A 23,082-nucleotide genomic window follows, 5' to 3' on the forward strand; every position below is an offset into this window, starting at 1 on the left:
TTTTATATTAAAGGAAAAAATGGAAAAGTTACACTTCCGGCAGGGTTCCAATCCTGCCGGAAGTGTAACTTTTTCCATTTTTTCCTTTAATATAAAATTTGGAGTATCGCTCGCAGACGTATCTGCATGTTAAAAAATTAATAATAACTGCATCAATAAATTGCTCTGATATTTAGATTAAGGTAATATTTGTAAAGCTTGACAATTTAAAAGTGCTTGTTGCTAGGCCTCTTAGAATAAAGTAGATTGTTAACCAAGGGATGAAATGATGCCTTTCACCCGAGTTAAACACTCTACTTTTCATTACGAATACGATGAAAGTAAAATGCATGATGTTTTTTAAAAACATGACTACGAGTCAAATATCAGAATGGAAATAGTATAACAAATCCATTTAAAATAAAAATTCAATTGCTTATAGTAAAAAAAAAATCGTACTTCGAACGTAAAATGCTCTAGAGACACGTATCATTTTCTGCACACCTTTTTGAACAACAATGACCCTTTCAGAGCATGAGAAATGAAATAGTAGATTGTTAACCGAGGGATGAAAGGCACTCATTTCTGCCGAGGTATTTTGGCGCTCGAACGCAGTGAGCATGCATCAAAAACAAAATTTAAAAATTACTTTTTTTTACTTTTCTTCACGCAACACTAAACCGATTTCGTTGAAATTTTGTATAGAGATAGTTTAACTCCCGGGACAGGAGATAGGATAGTTTTTATAATCAAAATTATCTTTTGAGGGTGTGAAAAGTGGGGTGGAAGTTTGTATGGGGATAACAGCTCGATAACAGCTAAACCGATTTAGATGAAATGTGGGGAACCTTTGATTTAGTTGAAAATAATACCAAACATGCCTTGAAACCTAAACTCAAAGATAGATATAACTCCGTAATAGATGGATACAGTCTAAGGAAAAAACATGCCTCGAAAATCAAGAAAATTTTACTCTCGATCAGAGGGCGCTACTAGCTTTGGCCTACAGTCGTATAGATGGCGTTGACGGTTTCGTTTGTTATTTAATAATTTTTACGCATATCAGTGAAAGAACATGGGTCAAAATCATAAAAATAATTAATGCAAATAAAAAAAATCATTTATCCATGTTTAAATACATTTTATCGTATTTTTATAAATCTTCATTTTTAGTTTTAAAGTGTGTCGATAGATGGCAGTGAATTTACTGTGGTTACAAAATTTACTATGACAGTACCGCTCTAGTATAAGTTACTCTATGCTAAACTTAAACATTATCAAACATTATTAACCTCAGTAATTTCGCCGAACCTGAATTCCCCCCACACCCCATTTCACACATTTAAAGGATAATTTTTGAAATACAAACTATCTTATGTCCTGTATCGGGACTCAAAATATCTCTATACCAAATTTCAACTAAATCGGTTCTGCGGTTCAAAAATGGGACTGCTCCCCCCTGAAAAGGGCTTGTTCACCTAACTAGTCCAAACAAAGTTACGGAGTGAAAAATTGTGTTCCAAGCATTCCCTCTATAACTTTTTTCAAGCATTCATTGCCTGGTTTAATGACAATGCCTCATTGAAGCAAATGATTGTTCGTCTCAAGTCAGCAGTGAGTGGTGTTTTGGTTGCAGTCGGGCGTTCGAGCCCGCATAGACTGAACGCACTTCGCTGCTGCATCCGCGATAAATTAAAAAAAACAAGCCCTCGCTTCCCGGCATTTTTGACAAGTGACAGCGCGCAATTTAAAAAAAGTGTTTTTTTTTCTAAAAGTGTGTTTTTCTTGTGATAAGTGGTTGTGAATGGTGCAATCAAAATCGGAATTTTGCTAAGGTAATTTTATTGCAATAATCTTATGTAATTATTGGTTTTAGCTAATTTTGCTTTCACTGAGAGCGGGGGTAAATGTGTCAGTGGGTCGCTTGAGTGAAATGTGAGCCGAGAGGCTGTAGTGTAGATGCAGACGATGTCATTAAACCATTGCCTTATACCTTATGAATAGTTTTAATAAAAGAAAGTAGAAAATATTAATAATTTTGAGGTTTAATGTTTAAGTTAAATGCAAAGTACTTACGTTGTAATTCTTTGGGATTTAAAAAAGTAAAATGACACTTAAGTTTTTAAATATAGTTTTATTACGCGTTTTTAATAGTTCCACAAAAATTGTAATGTAGTCTTAGAAATTCAAAATAAATTCAAATATTAATTATTTATTGTTAATATTTAAAACTAACGACTTAAAAATTCATAATTACGTTATTTAACTCATTCCAATCTGGATTCCGCCCCGGGCACAGCACAGTCACCCCTTTAGTTAAAGTCACCGACGACATCCGGTTTAATATAGAGTGCAAAATGCTAACTGTCCTTGTTCTTCTCGACTTCAGTAGTGCCTTTAACACAGTGGACTTTGACATCCTTCTGGGCACACTCAGCAGTCTTAACATATCCCAAACCACTTTATCCTGGTTTCGTAGCTACCTTACTGGCAGACGCCAGCGTGTCAGAGTCGACGACAAGCTGTCCGACTGGTGTGAGCTTTCCGCTGGCGTCCCGCAAGGAGGAGTACTTTCGCCACTTCTTTTTTCTATTTTCATTAATGGTATCACGAAAGCACTTACGTCATCATACCATCTTTACGCGGACGACCTACAGATTTATGCAGCGGCTAATATAGATGATCTTGCTTCAATGATTACTCAAATCAATTCTGATTTAGAGTCCATACGGGATTGGGCGTGCAAATTCGGTTTGAAGATTAATGCCCAGAAGTCGCAGGCAATTGTCATTGGTGGCCCTTACTATGTAGCTAAGCTCTCAGACATGGTGATACCTGACATTTTTTTTGATGGGACTAAAATCCCCTTTTCCTCTACTGTCCGAAATTTGGGTGTCATCATGGACCAGACGCTTTCCTGGGAACCCCACGTGGCTGAGGTGAGTAAAAAAATTTTTGGTTCCCTACACTCTCTTCGACGACTTCAGAATTTCCTCCCTCTTCGTACCAAATTGACTCTTGCCCGCTCTCTCTTGCTCCCTCTACTAGACTATGGTGACATTGCGTTCTTGGATCTTAATGAGGAATTGCTGAATAAACTTGAGCGCTTACAAAATGTCTGTATCAGGTATGTGTATGGCCTCCGTAAATACGACCACATTTCTAATTTTCGTAAGCAGCTCGGGTGGTTACCGATCCGCCAGCGCAGGGATGTGCATGTTCTGTCGTTGCTTTTCAACATACTCTTCAACCCCTGTTCCCCATCTTACCTAACCGAGAGATTTAACTATCTGGCTGAAGGAAGTGATCACCGCTTACGTTCTAGTGCTAATCTTACGCTTGCTATCCCTTCGAATAAGTCTCGAACGTACGCAAATTCATTCACAGTGCGCGCGGTGAAGTTGTGGAACGAGTTGCCCCTGTCGCTCAAACGGTCCCGGTCTGTAGCATCACTCAAAGTTAATCTGAAAAAGCTTTGGCTTTCCCACGAACTGTGATTTGGTTGAGTGCTAATATATATATATATTATTTATATATTATATATATATATATATTTATTTAATATTTATTTAGTACTATATATTTATGTATGCTAGTACATATTTATTTTATTGCATAATGCAATTGATGTATTTTAGTTATTCGTAGACGTTAATATTGTAGTTTTCCTTCTTAAATATTATTGTACGTTCTGTAAGTTTGTCTATCTATCTAATTCGAATTTTCCACTCATTTACTCTAAGGTTAGCTGGAAGAAATCCCTTATAGGGATAAGCTCGCCTTTGTACCTAAATTTATATGAATTTCATGTTATCAATTTTTGTTTTGTACAATAAAGTGATTTACTACTACTACTACTACTAATTACAATTATTTTAAATAGGTAACATAACTCAGATTGAATAAGTAGGTACATTGATTTAACAATATTTTTACATTTTAGATAAAAAAAAATCATTCAATAAAAAAAAAGCTAATCAATTTAAAGTAAACAATAAAATACCTAGGAAATTATTTTAATTAAATTTATGGTTTGAATACTTTAAAAATAAATTAATTTTGATATTATACATGAATGAATGACAAAATATTTGCATATAATTTTAATAAATTAGTTTACGAAACTGTGGCTTTACTACTTTAGATGTCATTTAATTTACCTACGAGCTTGACGGTAGCACCAAGCTAGTGGCTTTGCCACACATTCGTTTTTAACGAGTGACAGATGACACACACACACATTATAATTATACTTTTTTTCGGAAACTTTCTATTTTTTTTCATATCGAATGCGATTATAGTTTTCAATTATTTCCTTATCATGTACTTATAGTTTGTCAATGGACTGTCTCATTTCAAACATAGACAGAGATAATCATACTATCTTTGTCTTACACTAGTACGAGCATCCAAAAGAAAGGAATGAGTATAATTTTCCCGGTTGTTACTGACTGACAAATTGGTTGACCAACTATAGCTACATTGGGCTATTTTACATTATTCAAACTTCCTGTCTCGCACAGCTAAACTGTGGAATGAACTGTCGCCTGCGGTATTTCCGGACCGATACGACCTTCAAACCATCAAGAAAAGAGCGTACTCCCATCTTAAATACCGGCAACGCACTTGCAACCCCTATGGTGTTGCGGGTGTCCATGGGCGGCGGTGATAGCTTACCATCAGGTGATCCGTCTGCTCGTTTGCCTCCTATATCATAAAAAAAAGACGGACATACAGATACAGACGGACAGCAGAGCCTAGTCTAAAAACGGAAATATGGGGCATTTTCCATAAAAAGGGACCTTATTGTCGATGGCGCATACGCCGCACAGCGTCGCGCGGCATTGTATTTATATCGGAGCATCGTTTATAATGGCGTAAGCGCCATCGACAATAAGGTCCCTTTTTATAGAGAATACCACATATAATCTACTGTAACTGGAACCTCGAAAACAATTAACTTTTTAAATTACGCGATCGTTGGTTACGAAATAATGTCGGTCACAGTTTTAGTACAAACTTTAGTCAGATTTTGCTTATTTCTATTTAAGTATTTTTAGAGTTCCGTACTGAAAGGGTAAAAACGGAACCATATTACTAAGACTCCGCTGTCCGTATGTCCGTCCGTCTGTCTGTCTGTCACCAGGCTGTATCTCATGAAACGTGATAGCTAGACAGTTGAAATTTTCACAGATGATGTATTTCTGTTGCCGCTATAACAACAAATACTAAAAAGTACGGAACCCTCGGTGGGCGAGTCCGACTCGCACTTGGCCGGCTTTTATTTATGGCGCTATTCATAAACGCGTTACTGGCCTGAAAAGGGAATATTACGCGAAACTCTGCGTAGAGTGCGCCACAATCTGAGGGTCTATCGCGAAACAAGAAAATCGAAATTTCGTTATCTAACATCTTTGTCACTCTTGCATATCCGAGATAATAAAATATGACATTGATGCATCAAGGCGGTTTGTTTACACAGGACCTACCGGGAAACGCGAATCCGAAAATTCGCTATCTGCCTCTTTATCGCTCGAATATGCAAGTGACAGAGATGTTAGATAAAGGAATTTTCTTGTTTCACGAACACGATGGACACTCAGATTGTGGTAGTGGCGCCCTAGCGGCCTACGCAGAGTGTCGCGTAATATTCCCTATTTACAGAAAACCTTAACAAATTATACACCTAAACCTTCCTCAAGGATTAGGAGGAGGCTACAGGCCGTTACATTAAAAGGTTTATAAAAACAATAACTGACATAATACTTCAGTGTCATTGAAATTGAAATAAATCGGATAATAGCATAGACATAGTATATACAAGTAGTTATAGACGCGCCACCGAGCGACCGGGGGTAAGAGAAAGAATATTCATATAAAATTTGGGCAGCATAGGATTTTATCTCTTTCACTTATAAATTTTGGTATTTTGCCATCGCCTCCTGCCTATGATGCCACTCGGTCGGTGATAAGGACAAAGCATGGCACTATATTCTCTTTCCTCTTATAGGAATCGCAATAAGACTATCTTTATCTATCAAAGAGTGTCAGGCCCTTGAAATGAAATGAAATGAAATATTTATTTGCTTAAACATGGTAATTACATACAGATGTTATAATAGAAATATAAAAAGTGGGTGAACTGACCGTGACGTCATTGTGTAATCACCATCATCATTATCATCATCATCATCATCATAATCCTACTCTCGTCAACTGCTGGACATAGGCCTTAGGCCTCTCCTATTGCACACCATTGAGCACGATTTGCGGCAACTCTGATCCAGCTCTTGCCAGCCACCTTGCGTCAGTCTGAGGGAGTCATCAGCTAAAAAGAGAAACATTGTGTAATGTTTCATAAAAATTCCGTAATAGCCAAGGGCCTGACACTCTTTGATAGAGAAAGATAGTCTTATTGCGATTCCTATAAGAGAAAAGAAAATAGTGCCATGCTTTGTCCTTATCACCGACCGGGTGGCATCATAGGTAGGAGGCGATGGCGAAATACCGAAATGTATAAGAGTGAAAGAGAAAAAGGATTATGCTGCCATACATTAACCTGTCAATACATGAATATGTCTTTCTCTTACCCCTGGTCGCTCGTTTTCATGTCTATAACTACTTTACTATGTCAATTGTTTCTGTAAGCTGTATCTTTTACTGAGGTGTGCCAATAAAGAGTATTCTATCTATCTATGTCTATGATAATAGCAAATTGTTTTGACAGATCTAAAAAAGAATCTGATTCTACTTGAGAATATCCTAGTGTTGGTAGTATAAGAGCTTGAAAAATGGGCGCTTACTCCCGCTTAGTAAATGACTTTGGCCAAATGTGATGAGAAAACACAAACTTATGCCTATTTGTTTATGTTATGGCGATTTCAACTTGACCTGAATTCTTGTTCTTAGGAAATTTTGCACTGACCTGACCTTAAGGTAAGCTTCTAAGTGCCGCTTAGTGTATCATGAGACAATTGGAACAAACATATAACTGTCATTATTATGGCCTTTGGGTCCATTACAGACTATGGTTACATATTAGAATACCGAAAATTTTATGCCGAATCACCTATGCTAGATTCACCTATTTTTAAATTACCTAACGATCATGTATGTATGTATAAACTCTTTATTGTACAAAGACATAGAACACAAATATGGCACAGAAATAGGCAGTACAAAGGCGAACATCATCACACCATTTTACCTAAACATTGAATGACCTAAGTTTATAATACCTAATCTCAATTAACCGAATGGACGAAACACCTAATGCATGTTTTATCTAACGCACGTTTGACCTAAAGCTATTATACCTAATGCACGAGGCACCTAAAGCTGATATACCTTATGCACGAGGCACCTAAAGCTGATATACCTAATGCACGAGGCACCTAAAGCTGATATACCTAATGCACGAGGCACCTAAAGCTGATATACCTTATGCACGAGGCACCTAAAGCTGATATACCTAATGCACGAGGCACCTAAAGCTGATATACCTAATGCACGAGGCACCTAAAGCTGATATACCTAATGCACGAGGCACCTAAAGCTGATATACCTAATGCACGAGGCACCTAAAGCTGATATACCTAATGCACGAGGCACCTAAAGCTGATATACCTAATGCACGAGGCACCTAAAGCTGATATACCTAATGCACGAGGCACCTAAAGCTGATATACCTAATGCACGAGGCACCTAAAGCTGATATACCTAATGCACGAGGCACCTAAAGCTGATATACCTAATGAACGATATACCTAAAGTTGATTTACCTAATGGATAAATTACCTAAAGCTGTTATACCTAACGAACGAAATACCTAAAGTCGATATACCTAACGGACGGACAAATAATCGTAAAAGGGAGGGATAATAGTACTGAAAAGATTCCAAGGATCCTTACTAAATTACATAATTTTTGTTAGGATACTAAAAACGTATTCACCACAAGTATGGCTAGACTTATATTGACCGGGATATAGACCGTGATTACCTTTTGAATTGTTTGTTTGTTTTTTGTTATTGTTGTTGTTTCATCATCATCAATCATCATTCTAGCCTTCAATCGCCCAGCTGAGCATAGGCCTCTCTTCGTGTACGCCACTTATCCCGGTCCTGGGCTAGTCTCATCCAAAAGTGCCCAGCGATTTTTCCAACGTCGTCCACCCAACGAGCCAACGGACGCCAGGCGCTTCTTTCATCCGAAAGCGGCCACCAATCCGTCAACATGTTGTTTATTTTTTGTTATATCACGGTCTATATCCCGGTCAATATAAGTCTAGTGAAACTAACCGTGAATCATTCAAAACTCACAAGTACGACGTCGTTCCACAGTGTCCGCGGGAAAGACAGGTCAATACGCGCGGAGTCGCGGATCGGCTGGAGGCTGCAGGTGTACGGCTGGCGCCGAACCGGGTTTGTTTCATGTTTTCCTTCTCAAATAAAACGAAATAAGAACTAGGGGAGACCTAGGAGAGTTGAAAGAAATTTTTCTTTTTCGGTCATAACTCTTTTGTATTAGAAGCCAGATTTGCGAAATTAGTGTCATCTGATCTGACAGCAAATTTAATAACCATTTACCACCCAGAACAGAAACACACACAAGGAGGATATAATAGGATTGAGCGGTACTGTCATAGTAAATTTTGTAACCACAGTAAATTCACTGCCATCTATCGACACACTTTAAAACTAAAAATGAAGATTTATAAAAATACGATAAAATGTATTTAAATATGGATAAATGATTTTTTTTATTTGCATTAATTATTTTTATGATTTTGACCCATGTTCTTTCACTGATATGCGTTAAAATTGTTAAATAACAAACGAAACCGTCAACGCCTTCTATACGAGAGTAGGCCAAAGGTAGTGGCGTCATCTGATCGAGAATCAATCTTTCGTGATTTGCGAGGCACGTTTTTTCCTTAGACTGTATCCATCTATTACGGAGTTATATCTATGTTTGAAGCTAGATTTGCGAAATTTGTGTCATCTGATCTGACAGCAAATTTAATAACCATTTACCACCCAGGACAGAAACACCATATGTACTTGGACTTGGAACAATTTAAAAACATTTTTTTGTGTGAATGTGTTCCGTAGGGTCAAAACGCGACCCTATTACCACCTATTACTAATGCTCTTCTGTCCGTCTGTCTATCACCAGGCTGTATCTCATGAACCGTGATAGCTAGACAGTTGAAATTTTCACAGATGATGTATTTCTGTTGCCGCTATAACAACAAATACTAAAAACAAAAAAAAAAACAAAAAACCGTGATTTTTTTGCAGTTTTTTTTTGGGTAATGGTACCTTTCGGAAACGTCCGTTTTTTCTTGATGGTCATACTTCTAACGTCTATAGTTGGCGAGATAAGGACATTGTTTCAACTCACCTTTGTGTTAACTCACCTCGGTCTCCCCTACGGTAGTAATTACCTAGCTTCAGACTGGGTAGGATTCTACCTAGTACTAGCAAGTCATTATGTTTTATTATAGTGGTATTCAGAATTAGATATTTTTTTTTCTTTATTATAAACTGATCGGCGATTGGCCCTAGTCACACCTGATGGAAAGTGAAGACAGGGCCTAAGATGGAGTTCACCGGTTAATAGTTATAGGTACATAATAGTAAACACTTGTGTCATTTTCAAACAAAAGGCTCTGACAGGTTTTTCGTATAAATATAAGCAATTTTCGTCCTTATGTTAAGCGACAATGTGGTACCTTTTGCTTGAAAACGTCACACTTTATTGTACATAAAAAAGTTACGATTACAATAATAACAAAAGAAAAAACATATTAAGGCGAACTTATGACTACCCTTTCCAGTTAACCTTTATTATTTTTCATTAATGTGTTTTTTTTTAAATAATGACAAGGAGTAGATTCTAGAAAAAATAATATGACTAATTCATAAAAGTTGTAATTTACGCAATAATTTAATGAAGTAACTATAGGGGTTATGCGCGTTGGAGGGTCTGCCATCTTGCGGCCTGAATCGTTAACATAAACTATACATTGACACTTCACTCCAATACAAGGATAGACTCTGTCAACAATTTTGTAGCTTTAATCTAAATACTAGTAGTAGTGAAGAAAATAAGCCCTACGGTATGGTGTAGGGTGTGGGTACCTGGAAGGAGTAGGTTCCCGTGAATTTTACACGAAGACTGCATTTACCTAATAAAAAAAACCGGTCAAGTGCGAGTCGGACTCGCGCACGAAGGTTTCCGTACCATTACGCTCAAAAACTGCAAAAAAAAAACACGTTTGTTGTATGGGAGCCCCACTTAAATATTTATTTTATTCTGTTTTTAGTATTTGTTGTTATAGCGGCAACAGAAATACATAATCTGTGAAAATTTCAACTGTCTAGCTATCACGGTTTATGAGATACAGCCTGGTGACAGACGGACAGACAGACAGACAGACAGCGGAGCCTTAGTAATAGGGTCCCGTTTTCACCCTTTGGGTACTAAACCCTAAAAAAGAGAGCTCTGAAAAGGACTGGAGTCTCTACAAAAGACTTGGTTCTCTCAATGAGGATATAATAAGATAGAGCGGTACTGTCATAGTAAATTTTGTAACCCCAGTAAATTCACTGCCATCTATCGACACACCTTAAAACTAAAAATGAAGATTTATAAAAATACGTTAAAATGTATTTAAATATGGATAAATGATTTTTTTTATTTGCATTAATTATTTTTATGATTTTGACCCATGTTCTTTCACTGATATGCGTTAAAATTGTTAAATACCAAACGAAACCGTCAACGCCATCTATACGACAGTAGGCCAAAGCTAGTAGCGCCCTCTGATCGAGAATCAAATTTTCTTGATTTTCGAGGCACGTTTTTTCCTTAGACTGTGTCCATCTATTACGGAGTTATCTTTGGTTCTCTATAGCAATTTTTAGAGAACTCGTTTTGATTTAATTATAATATGAGTCTGAAAAACACAGTCGAGTCTTAAAGCAGAGGACTCAAAAGACACGGAGTCTTAAGAGGATAGGGGACGATCGATTCCCCATACAAACGTAGTCCTTATTGGAAAATAAGGACTACGGACCCTGGATATTGACATTATGGAAAATATTTTTACACAATTTGATGTATTTTAATTATAGCTATGCCCGACCGTTTGTTTTTTATTTCGATTTTTACTTTGTTACAAGTTAGGATCTTTTAAAAATTTGTATTAAACCTGTTTTTCGAACCTAACTCTAATAATAATTAAAAAATCGAAATCGAAAATTATACGATTAGAATACATCAAATTGTGTAAAAATATTTTCAATTATTTTAACATCCAGAGAGGAAAATGGGGAATACGTTTGTATGGAAAACCGGTTTTGATTTGAGGCAGTCGTCCCCTTTCGTCTTAACCAGCAATAATTGCAGGGGTGTTACATGCGCGTTGCTGAACCAAAGGGGAGTACTAGATATAAGTCCTTGAGTTCTCTTTAAAGAAGTTCACTATTTACTGAAGAGATTGGCTAAAGTAAGTTATGGCAGTAGGCGCGCCGACCGTTGGCCAATGATTTGCGTAATGATAGGCAAACCGACGAAAATAAATATTTTCTAATAGTTTGACTTGAATATTTATCGTTTTTTTAAGTTTATTTATGGCCTGCTAGTTGAAGCGTCTAATAGACCGCGGGCAATTAATTAATTGGCGGGGAAATACTTGTTTTTATGTATATGATTTTGACCCATATTCTTTCACTGATATGCGTTAAAATTGTTAAATAAATAATATTAATATACACCCAAGGTTGCCCAAGGTAATTTATTTGGTCGTCTGTCAATCTATGGTAATCAAACATCAAATATCAAACATTTATTCAGCAAATAGGCCACAGGGGCACTTTTACATGTCAATTTTTACAAACAATAAAATTAACCCAAAATTACAAAAAACAATTACATAAATATCAATGTCAAATTACACAAAAAAAAAACTAATAAAAAAATATACAAACAACAGAAGTACTAAAATTGTTTAGAGATGTAAAAGTCTCTAGGTGTCAGATAAAATCATCAAATTATCCAGATGTAAAGGGTCTCCAAGACTTGAATGAAGTACCTAATTGGAAAATTAAGATAAATGGGGCATTTTCTATGAAAAGGGACCTTATTGTCGATGGCGCTTACGCCCCACAGCGTCGCGCGGCCTTGTATTTACATCGGAGCATCGTTAATAATGGCGTAAGCGCCATCGACAATAAGGTCCCTTTTTACAGAAAATACCACAAATATCACTAAACTTGATTTTAGTTATTTTAAACAAAAGCGCATCCTAAATAACGTAATAATAATAAGGTATGATATAATTGTCCCGATAGTCGTTTCAGCGAACTGTCTCACAGCGAAGAGTCTCGACCAACACGTTGAGAGACTCTCGCTAGGTGGTTGGATCAAGGGTCAGATGCAGAAGGCGGTGATCTTGGACACGGCGCGGATAGTCCGCCGGTTCCTCTCTCTGCGGCCCTGACCACCGGCAGCTTGGGCCCTGCCCCGCTGCTGGCGGCACACTAGGTTAGGTTTTTTATAATACGTTTATAAGTATTTTGTACTGTTTTTGTATGTGTTTTTGTATTTTACTTTTTGAAAGATAAATAAAGAAAATAAGGTATCCTAATAGAGTTTTCGGTATTGTATTGTCCTAGTCCTAGCTCTAAGTATATTGATTTGCATGGTAGGTTTTAATTAATTGTACTTTTCATTAGTATTTAAGTTTTTTGTTACTAACACCTCTATGGGCCACGCCTGAAAATAAATGATTATTTAATTTATTTAATTTAATTTAATATATTGTTCCAAAGAGGATATAATAAGATAGAGCGGTACTGTCATAGTAAATTTTGTAACCACCGTAAATTCACTGCCATCTATCGACATACCTTGAAACTAAAAATGAAGATTTATAAAAATACGTTAAAATGTATTTAAATATGGATAAATTTTCTTTTTATTTGCATCAATTATTTTTATATGATTTTGACCCATGTTTTTTAACGGATATGCGTTAAAATTATAAATAACAAACGAAACAGTCAACGCCCTCTATACGAGAGTAGGCCAAAACTAGTGGCGCCCTCTGATCGAGAATCAAATTTTCGTGATTTTCGAGGCACGTTTTTTCCTTAGACTGTATCTATCTATTACGGATCTATCTTTGATTGTTCGAATAACACTTTCAAGGACACAGTTAAAGATTTATTCGAATATTTAAAATATATTAGCATACCCTATTAGTTTATGTGTTTACCGATATCGTCGTTTCAAGAATTGGAATATGCATTAATTACGCAATTAAAAAAATATGTAAAAAATACGTATTTAGCTATTTTTTTTCAATTCACCCAAGTCAGTTTCAAGCTTTATAACCGGTATCTAAAAAAAATTTCGTGATTTAATTTTTTTAGATACCGGTTATAAAGCTTGAAACTGACTTGGGTGAATTGAAAAAAAAAAAATGTAGTTAAGGGTTCCCTATAACATCTCTTTATATTTCGAAAAAAATCAATACATTGATATGATATGATTTATTTATCTCACAATATACAATTTCACTTAAAATTACACGTGGTAAATTCCTAAGAATTCTTAGGAATTTATATTGTGATTATCAGTTTTTTTACATTATGAATAATTGAATTGAATAAGTGACAATCAAAATTATTAAATTACAATCGTATGTTAGCAGTTTCATAATAATTTAAACCCCAGTGTAAATCTCATTAGATAGTGTGACGTGACGCGCGTTTACGTTAAGTGTCATGTATGGGATTTTGAGTTTCCAAAACGTCCCGCTTGGCGCGCTGTTCAAAATCCCATACAAACAACGCAAACGCGAACGCTCGTCACGCTATCGAATGATTACACTGGGGGTTTTGAGGTAAGTAGTGCTGCTTATGCGGATTCTATCTGATTTTGCCTATACTATACCAAAGAGTATATAATAGGATAGAGCGGTACTGTCATAGTAAATTTTGTAACCACAGTAAATTCACTGCCATCTATCGACACACTTTAAAACTAAAAATGAAGATTTTAAAATACGATAAAATGTATTTAAATATGGATAAATGATTTTTTTAAATCGCATTAATAATTTTTATATGATTTTGACCCATGTTCTTTTACTGATATGCGTTAAAATTGTTAAATAACAAACGAAACCGTCAACGGCCTCTATACGAGAGTAGGCCAAAGGTAGTGGCGCCATCTGATCGAGAATCAAATTTTCGTGATTTTCGAGGCACGTTTTTTCCTTAGACTGTATCCATCTATTACGGATTTATATCTATCTTTGCCTATACTATACTTAGTTATTTTCTATCTTACAATCTACCTACTTTCCACATACTCTGTAAACTATCTGTGTTTTCCCTCGTTCGTAATTACCTTATAAATCTCATTAGACTGAAAGTACAGTAACAGAGTTGCTAGAAGCCTCATAAAACGATCAAGTTTAATACTATTTGTGGCATTTTCAACCAAAAGGGTACTTATTGTCGGTTGTCAATAAGGCATTATTTCCATATAGCTTCAAGTCGAAATCAACCTTATCGACAAGCGAAAATGTGGTACCTTTTGGTTGAAAACGTCACATTTCCCGCGTAGTACGCAATTTTACACTGGGTCAAACACATTTTGGAACTAGGTCTTCTGCGGACAAAACAATAAAAGTCAACGACCCAGGTACATACACAGTATTAATATTGTAGAATCGCGAATAGGAAGAAACAAGATTGTGAAGAAATAATGACTGTGAAGAATAACGCATGTGATAAAATTCAGCTGTGTGGAATCCATATTGTGCAGAATTTTGAATAGGAAAAAACAAGATTGTGAAGAAATAATGATTGTGAAGATATAATGACTGTGAAGAATGCCTGTGATTAAATTCGGCTTCGTGGAATTCATATTGTGTAGAATCGCAAATAGGAAGAAACAAGACTGTGAAGTATTAATGACTGTAAAAAATAACGCATGTGATAAAATTCACAGCTGTGTGGAATTAGCAATGTATAAATTGCAGAACATTCCCAAAAAGTGGAAACGTTCTCGAGAATGTTCTCAGAACTCAGAACATTCCTGCAACATGGAAATTATTGTTTAAACAAGAGAATATACTTGAAATAAAGTTTAAATAGGCATAACCTAAAACTAACTGTTATTATGCATATATTATTGTCTATTAAATTGTAATTTTAAATATATAATTATTGATTTTGATTTTTAACTGTTATTTTTACTTTTAACTTTTTACACTTGTCTCATCTTATAGGTAATTCTGTGTTTTATATGGGTGCTTGCCTGAAATAAAATCAATTTTTTTTTTATTACAGTTAGCTATTTTGTTGATGTGATAAGTTGCTTAAATTCTCACTGTATTTCAGAGAACATTTCGACTTTCGAACTTTATACTAGCCCTGACTTTTTAAACTAAGTTACCGAACTATTTCTTGATGCGTGTCTTTGGACTCTTTGATCGTGTCGTGTCAGTCGTGTCACTCGTGTCAAATTGACGCGTTGACTTGTTTCAACGAGTGGGTGTTCATGATTAGGTTCTCGTTCTCGAGAACATTCTCAGAAGTTACCGAGAAATTCTCATGTGGAAAGTTTCGCAACTTTGGAAAGTTCTCGTGAGTGCATTGCTATGTGGAATTCATATTGTGCAGAATCGCGAATGGGAAGAAACAATAATGGCATAAACATTGAACAATCCCACGTTTTTCGTGTTTTTGTGTCTTAAATACTGGAAAAATATATCCCAACTGTAAGCAGGCGTAAAAATTAGCTTTTAATTCTTCGAATTAGCTTTTCGATTGAAAGTATTTTTACATGAATAGAACCCGTATACATTTAGTGTATTTTAGTGTAGCGTGAGTCGTACGCGTTTGCGTTAAGTCTCATATTGTATGGGATTTTGAACAGCGCGCCAAGCGGGACGTTTTGGAAACTCAAAATTCCATACATAATGACACTAACGTCACGTCATACTATCGAATGACATTTACACACTTTATTCAAAACAGTGATGCATACTGGAAATTCCGCTGACTTTAAATACCTATTACCTATTGCACCAATTTAATGTCTGACTCCTCGGAAACATAATACGAGTATTTACATAATAAATAATAACCATGTAAGTAATATGTAAAATAAGCATATTATACTTTTATGGCTCTACAGGGAATAGGGTAGTTGACACATGTTGAATTTTATAATAGATAGAGCAAGACTGCACAACCTTTTTATACAAATTTACCTTTTTTTATATACTCATTTTATGTTTATGGTTTTGTCTATTTTTTACTATTTGACATTACATTTTGTTTTCTCCTAAAAACCAGTGCCTATTATTCAGTTGTCTATAAAATAGATAGAAAATGAGCAATTTATTACAATAAATTGGAAACGTAAAATATATATGGGAATAATAAATAAAAAATACAAGTCTGCAGTTTAAACAAAAAAATTAACTTTGAAATAGGAATAAAATAATGGTACCATTCGATTCGTTACATTTTATTTAAAAAAATATTGTACAACAACAATATACATAAACGCAACATTTCACGGACAAAATCGCATTATCCTTGTTTTCCATACATCGAAACGGCTTTTAAGCAAAGCGGCTTTTAAGCAAAGCGGCTTCTAAGCAAAGTGACACAGTGATGTCACGATGTGTTGCCATTTTGTTAGTTCGTTTCGTCAGTAAAGTGCGGGTGCCAGACTAGCCCAACCAAAAGAGGTGAATGAACTTGTCATAGGGACCATTGACGACCGGTCTGGCCTAGTGGGTAGTGACCCTGCCTGTGAAGCCGATGGTCCTGGGTTCGAATCCCGGTAAGGGCATTTATTTGTGTGATGAGCACCACATGAGCACAGATATTTGTTCCTGAGTCATGGGTGTTTTCTATGTATTTAAGTATTTATATATTATGTATATCGTTGTCTGAGTACCCATAACACAAGCCTCCTTGGGCTTACCGTGGGACTTAGTCAATCTGTGTAAGAATGTCCTATAATATTTATTTATTTATTTATTCGACGCGAGAAGTATGTAAAAATGTCTTAACCGCCGTGTCTTCTGTCATTTTTAGGGTTCCGTACCCAAACGGTAAAAATGGGATCCTATTACTAAGACTCCGCTGTCTGTCTGTATGTCCGTCTGTCACCAGGCAGTATCTCATAAACCGTGATAGCTACAGTTGAAATTAACACAGATGATGTATTTCTGTTGCCGCTATAACAACAAATACTAAAAACAGAATAAAATAAATATTTAATTGGGGCTCCCATACAACAACCGTGATTTTTTTGCCGTTTTTTGCGTAACGGTACGGAACCCTTCGTGTGCGAGTCCGACTCGCACTTGGCCGGTTTTTATCTCATTTAGGGTTGAACCTTCGATCTCTTGTGTAAACATTTTGTTTACATGCTTTTTATCGATTCGGGAACTAATAAATATAATTAGATCAGTTTTGTAACGGTATCGAACTCATTATAGGTCAAATGTTACTGAAATGTAGGAGACTGCTTAGCGATTAAAAAATAACCGGCCAAGTGCGAGTCGGACTCGCCCACCGAGGGTTCCGTACTTTTTTATTATTTGTTGTTATAGCGGCAACAGAAATACATCATCTGTGAAAATTTCAACTGTCTAGCTATCACGGTTCATGAGATACATCAGCCTGGTGACAGACAGACAGACGGACAGACGGACAGACGGACAGCGGAGACTTTCCCGTGTCCCGTTTTTACCCTTTGGGTACGGAACTCTAAAAACGTTACGAGTAAGGTCAAGGAGGGAACAGTGGCTCGGTAGAAAAAAGCCGGTTACAGTGGCTCATCATCATCATCATTAACTTAAGAGTTATTCTCTTGTCGGTGGAGTATCTTCCAGCTTTCCCTATCCCGCGCCAGCTCTTTGACTTTTTGATACGACACGACCCCTACTTTTTCTTTCACTTGATCTATAAAGCTCCGTCTGGGTTTTCCTCTACCCCGCATCCTTCCTATCCGCCCCTCCAGGATAGGATAGTTTTAAAGAAGTAGTCGTATGGTATTAAGTGTCCAATCATTTTCCCGCGTCTATTTGCAATAGTGTTCAGAATAGCTCTTCTTTCACTCTCTTCTTAGCACCTCCTCATTCGTTATCCTGTCTCTCCAACTAATGCCTTCCATTCGCCGCCAGCACCACATTTCAAATGCTTCCATTGTCTTTCTATCTCAGATTGTCCACGTTTCACTTCCATAAAGGGCTATACTCCAGATGTACACCTTAATCAGTAGCTTCTTGCTTCTGCATGATAAACGGGATTTCAATAATTGTTTCTTGTGGTTGAAAGCTTTTTTTGCCATAGCAATCCTTTCAACGATGTCTGGTGTGCACCTGGAGTCCCTGGTAATTAAGCTACCTAAATATTTGAAACTTTCAACCTGCTGAATTGGGATGTTGTTGAGAACTATTGGAGGATGATTAGTTTTGCGTTTTGAAGTTGTAAGGGTCTTAGTTTTCTTTATGTTTATCTTTAAGCCTAATTCGTTAAATACTGTGTCCATTGTTAACATTAGATGTTCTACAGTGGCTCACTCTACCTAATTTCGCCACGAGAGAGCCGATATTTGGGCGACTGAGCCACTGTTCAAGCTGAGCCACTGTTTCCGCCTTGTTCCTAAGATTGCGACTTGCGACAGTGACAGTTCCGTTTAATTCGCTTAAATTGAACGAAACAAAGCAAAAGCGACTATGTTCCAATTGAATGGGGTTTAAATTTCATCTAGCTGAAGAGGTACTATAGGTAGGACGTTGGGCCTTAGGAGGTTATAAACAAACTCCCTATTCACTAAGCGCGATGTATGTTACTGTGTGATGATGTGTAATGTATGATGTATGTGTGTGAAAAAGGACTTAATCGCCATTTGCGATAAGGCAAGCGATTAAATTTCCTCATTCTATAGATTCATTAAATTTACAGTTAAGGAACAATGGTATTTTTAAATTAATTATTGGTATTATTAAATTATAGCATAGTTTATTTATTTATGAGTATTGAAATGTCTAATTTAGTAACGATAATCCTTTCACAATACGATCTCATAATTAGTTTATTTTTTTACTAAAACTATTTGTTATTATTGGTTTACTAATGTATTGCCAAAAATCGTTTCCCAAAGTATTACTTCCCAAACTATTTTACACAAATTATCATTTGGCAAAATTTCATTTCGCAAATTTTCATAATCCAACGTAACCTTTTTTTTTTTTTTTAAACCCAGGGGAAATCCGTTAGGGATCCCACCCGGCCCGGGAGAGGCCGAGTGGGTATGTCCGACTCGCACGGACTAAAACCCCTGGGGTGTTCCGACGCTCGCTTTTGGGCGGAGTTACGGGAACAACTTTGCAGACCTCCGAGACCCCGCCGGCAATCCAACCTAACCTAACCCAACCTAGTACGTCATTTTCATTTCGCAAGTATGGGATTGGGAAATGAAATGGTTGCGAAGTAAAACAACTTGCTAAAATTTCATTTGGGAAATGAAACTGATGCCATAAGTTTGTTGGGAAGTGAAATTTGGCGAAAAATATTTTGGCTAAACGGCGGTATCCCGTTATTATTCCTTACTAATCCGTCCCGGCTTCCACAGAACCTTAACAAATTATACACCTAAACCTTCCTCAAGAATCACTCTATTCATAGGTGAATCCCTATGAACACTAATTTTGTAGTTTTTGAGTTTATTGAATAGAATAGAATAAAGAATAGAATAAAATTTTATTCGTAAGCACAACCAAACATTCGCCGCTAGGGGCGCTAGTGTAGATGGTGGTCTTTTCCATAGTTCGAAATGTCAAATGTCACTTGTCACTTCAATGACTGACAGCTGTTCTTTAGTCTTTTGGACCACCATCAACAGAGGCGCCAACTGGTGAGCAAAAAAACGATAGCCCTCATTGAATGATGACGCTGTTTAACATTCAGATATGTCGGAGCGCCCGAGGTGTTCACAATATCTAAACATGCACTCTAACGCCTTGACAATAGAGGCGTGTTCAGATATTTGTGAGCGCCTTGACCGCTCAGATATATCTGATGGCGACTCTCCCTCATTTGCTCAAAGGTTAACTGGAAGAGATCCCTGAAAAATTTTTTCTTGTTTTATGTTTATTTTTGTACAATAAAGAGATTTACTACTAATACTACTACTCCAAATTTTTATAGTAAAGAAAAAAATGGAAAAAGTTACACTTCCGGCACGATATGAACCCGCAACCTCCGCAATCCGTGCGTTGCTCTTAACCAATTGAGCTACGGAAGCCTACCAGAACCTTGCAAATCTTTCCATTCCTTCCCTTATGCAAAGATAGATATAACTCCGTAATAGATGGATACAGTCTAAGGAAAAAACGTGCCTCGAAAATTAAGAAAATTTGATTCTCGTTCAGAGGGCGCTACTAGTTTTGGCCTACAGTCGTATAGATGGCGTTGACGGTTTCGTTTGTTATTTAACAATTTTAACGCATATCAGTGAAAGAACATGGGTCAAAATCATAAAAATAATTAATGCAAATAAAAAAAAAACATTTATCTATATTTAAATACATTCTATCGTATTTTTATAAATCTTCATTTTTAGTTTTAAAGTGTGTCGACAGATGGCAGTGAATTTACTGGGGTTACAAAATTTACTATGACAGTACCGCTCTAGTATAAGTTACTCTATGCCTTATGTATACACGCCTTTGGGGTGGCGTAAAGCGACATCTACCGTAAGACGATTACATCTTTTCCATTTTTTCCTTTAATATAAAAATTTGGAGTATCGCTCGCAGACGTATCTGCATGTTAAAAAATTTACTACTACTACTACTGTACTAGATTTTGACGAATTACCAGTAACTATTACATTTATCGTAGTATTCGTTACAACTTACGAGTTCGCTTTCGACGCCGACCGGTTTCTTACAACACCACTAACCCACTAACCGTAGAATTAAACCGGCGGTAAACAGTTTCAAAACGCGCATAGCACTTTTACTTGCAATAAACACTTAATACATCATAATCTGATAATATTTACTTTATAGTCTTAACTTGACAACGTACAAAATGCTGGACATAACCTTTGACCATAGAGTAACTTATACTAGAGCGGTACTGGCATAGTACATTTTGTAACCCCAGTAAATTCACTGCCATCTGTCGACACACTTGAAAATACGATAGAATGTATTTAAATATAGATAAATGATTTTTTTTATTTGCATTAATTATTTTTATGATTTAAACCCATGTTCTTTCACTGATATGCGTTAAAATTGTTAAATAACAAACGAAACCGTCAACGCCATCTATACGACTGTAGGCCAAAACTAGTAGCGCCCTCTGAACGAGAATCAAATTTTCTTGATTTTCGAGGCACGTTTTTTCCTTAGACTGTATCCATCTATTACGGTGTTATATCTATCTTTGCTTTGACGTTATAGACATGAAACCGAGCGACCAGGGGTAAGAGAAAGACATATTCATGTATTGACAGGTTAATGTATGGCAGCATAATCCTTCTCTTTCACTCTTATAAATTTCGGTATTTCGCCATCGCCTCCTACCTATGCTGCCATAACCCGACCATGAAAAAAAACCCGGTCGGTGATAAGGACAAAGCATGGCACTATCCTCTCTTTCCTCTTATAGGAACCGCAATAAGACAATCTTTCTCTATCAAAGAGTGTCAGGCCCTTGTCGTAAGTAGAATCATGACATTTCGTGTTTTGTGTGCGTTTTTCGTGTTTATGATATAGAAGGCAATCGTGGTATTTAAAAAAAACCGGCCAAGTGCGAGTCGGACTCGCGCACCGAGGGTTCCGTACTTTTTAGAATTTGTTGTTATAGCGGCAACAGAAATACATCATCTGTGAAAATTTCAACTGTCTAGCTGTCACGGTTCATGAGATACAGCCTGGTGACAGACAGAGAGACGGACAGACGGACAGCGGAGTCTTAGTAATAGGGTCCCGTTTTTACCCTTTGGGTACGGAACCCTAAAAATATGACAGGCATCGCAGGGTAAGAGAAGAGACGTACGGTTTTTTAATGTGCTCATATCAAGGCATTTGGAATATTATCGGATTTCTCGTGTTGATCCGATTCGCCCTGTGATCCGATTCGCCTCGGTCTACCCTATCTGAGATAAATCGAAGACTTATTTTATTTACATACGAACCATGGAGACTGTATAAAGGAGCCAAATCTCTAAGTATGAAAAGTGTCTATCAAAAAACAGTAATTAGGCGGCGCCACCATACACCGAAATACTACCAAAAACAACCTACGTAATTTGGTCGGGTTATTTGTTGCCTTATATGGTTCATGTTATACTCATGTCCCATAGCCTAACTAGCGCCACCGGAGAGATTAGGAACTATTATTTAAAGCTTAACGCGGTCACTTTTACAACAATTCTGCCATAAGAGATTGCGATCCTTTCTATACCATCCATAATACGAACACTGATGCAACCTAACATAACAACAGGACATAATTATGTCACAAAGACACTTATTATAAAACCTGTTAACAAAATCCTGACCTATATTTCATTCAAATTCACGAGTAAAAGAACACAATGTCATTGAACTAACAGTTTAGCAATGAGAAAAAATACAACATTACATTTACAGTTAAAATGGCCGGCGCGATTAGCATTGTTACGAATTGAGTACGAGCTGTCATTTGTTTTTATTTTATCGCACGCAATAATAAATTGGTGCGTTGTTGAATCGATTTGTTATACATTTGATGGCAAATTAATGAATATAGTATGTTATTAGTTTTATTTTTCTTTTATAACTAAAAAAGTTATGTGATAAAACATGACTTAGATGTCTACAGAAGGGATCGAGATGAATCATTGAGGTTGGGTAAGACTATCACTTGTATGGAACTGTCATTCATTATACTGTAAGTAAGTAAGTAAGTAAATATTCTTTATTGTGCACCATAAAGTTGTTCTGCCCCGACTGTTTGTCTTGCCCCGAGCAAAATAAACTAAGTTAGTCTTACTTAC

General features: G+C 36.5%; 1 protein-coding gene across 1 annotated transcript in view; it reads left to right on the plus strand.

Annotated features, from left to right (window-relative positions):
- Positions 1–1,608: 1,608 nt before the first annotated feature.
- The window catches only part of LOC134753546 (scavenger receptor class B member 1), a 149,826-nt gene continuing 128,352 nt past the window's right edge, over positions 1,609–23,082 (plus strand). Inside the window, exon 1 of the mRNA XM_063689457.1 lies at positions 1,609–1,814. The gene's annotated coding sequence lies outside the window, so the exon portion shown is untranslated. The remainder of the gene's footprint in view (positions 1,815–23,082) is intronic.

Source organism: Cydia strobilella, chromosome 27 (genome assembly GCF_947568885.1).
Source record: "Cydia strobilella chromosome 27, ilCydStro3.1, whole genome shotgun sequence".
NCBI lineage: Eukaryota > Metazoa > Arthropoda > Insecta > Lepidoptera > Tortricidae > Cydia > Cydia strobilella.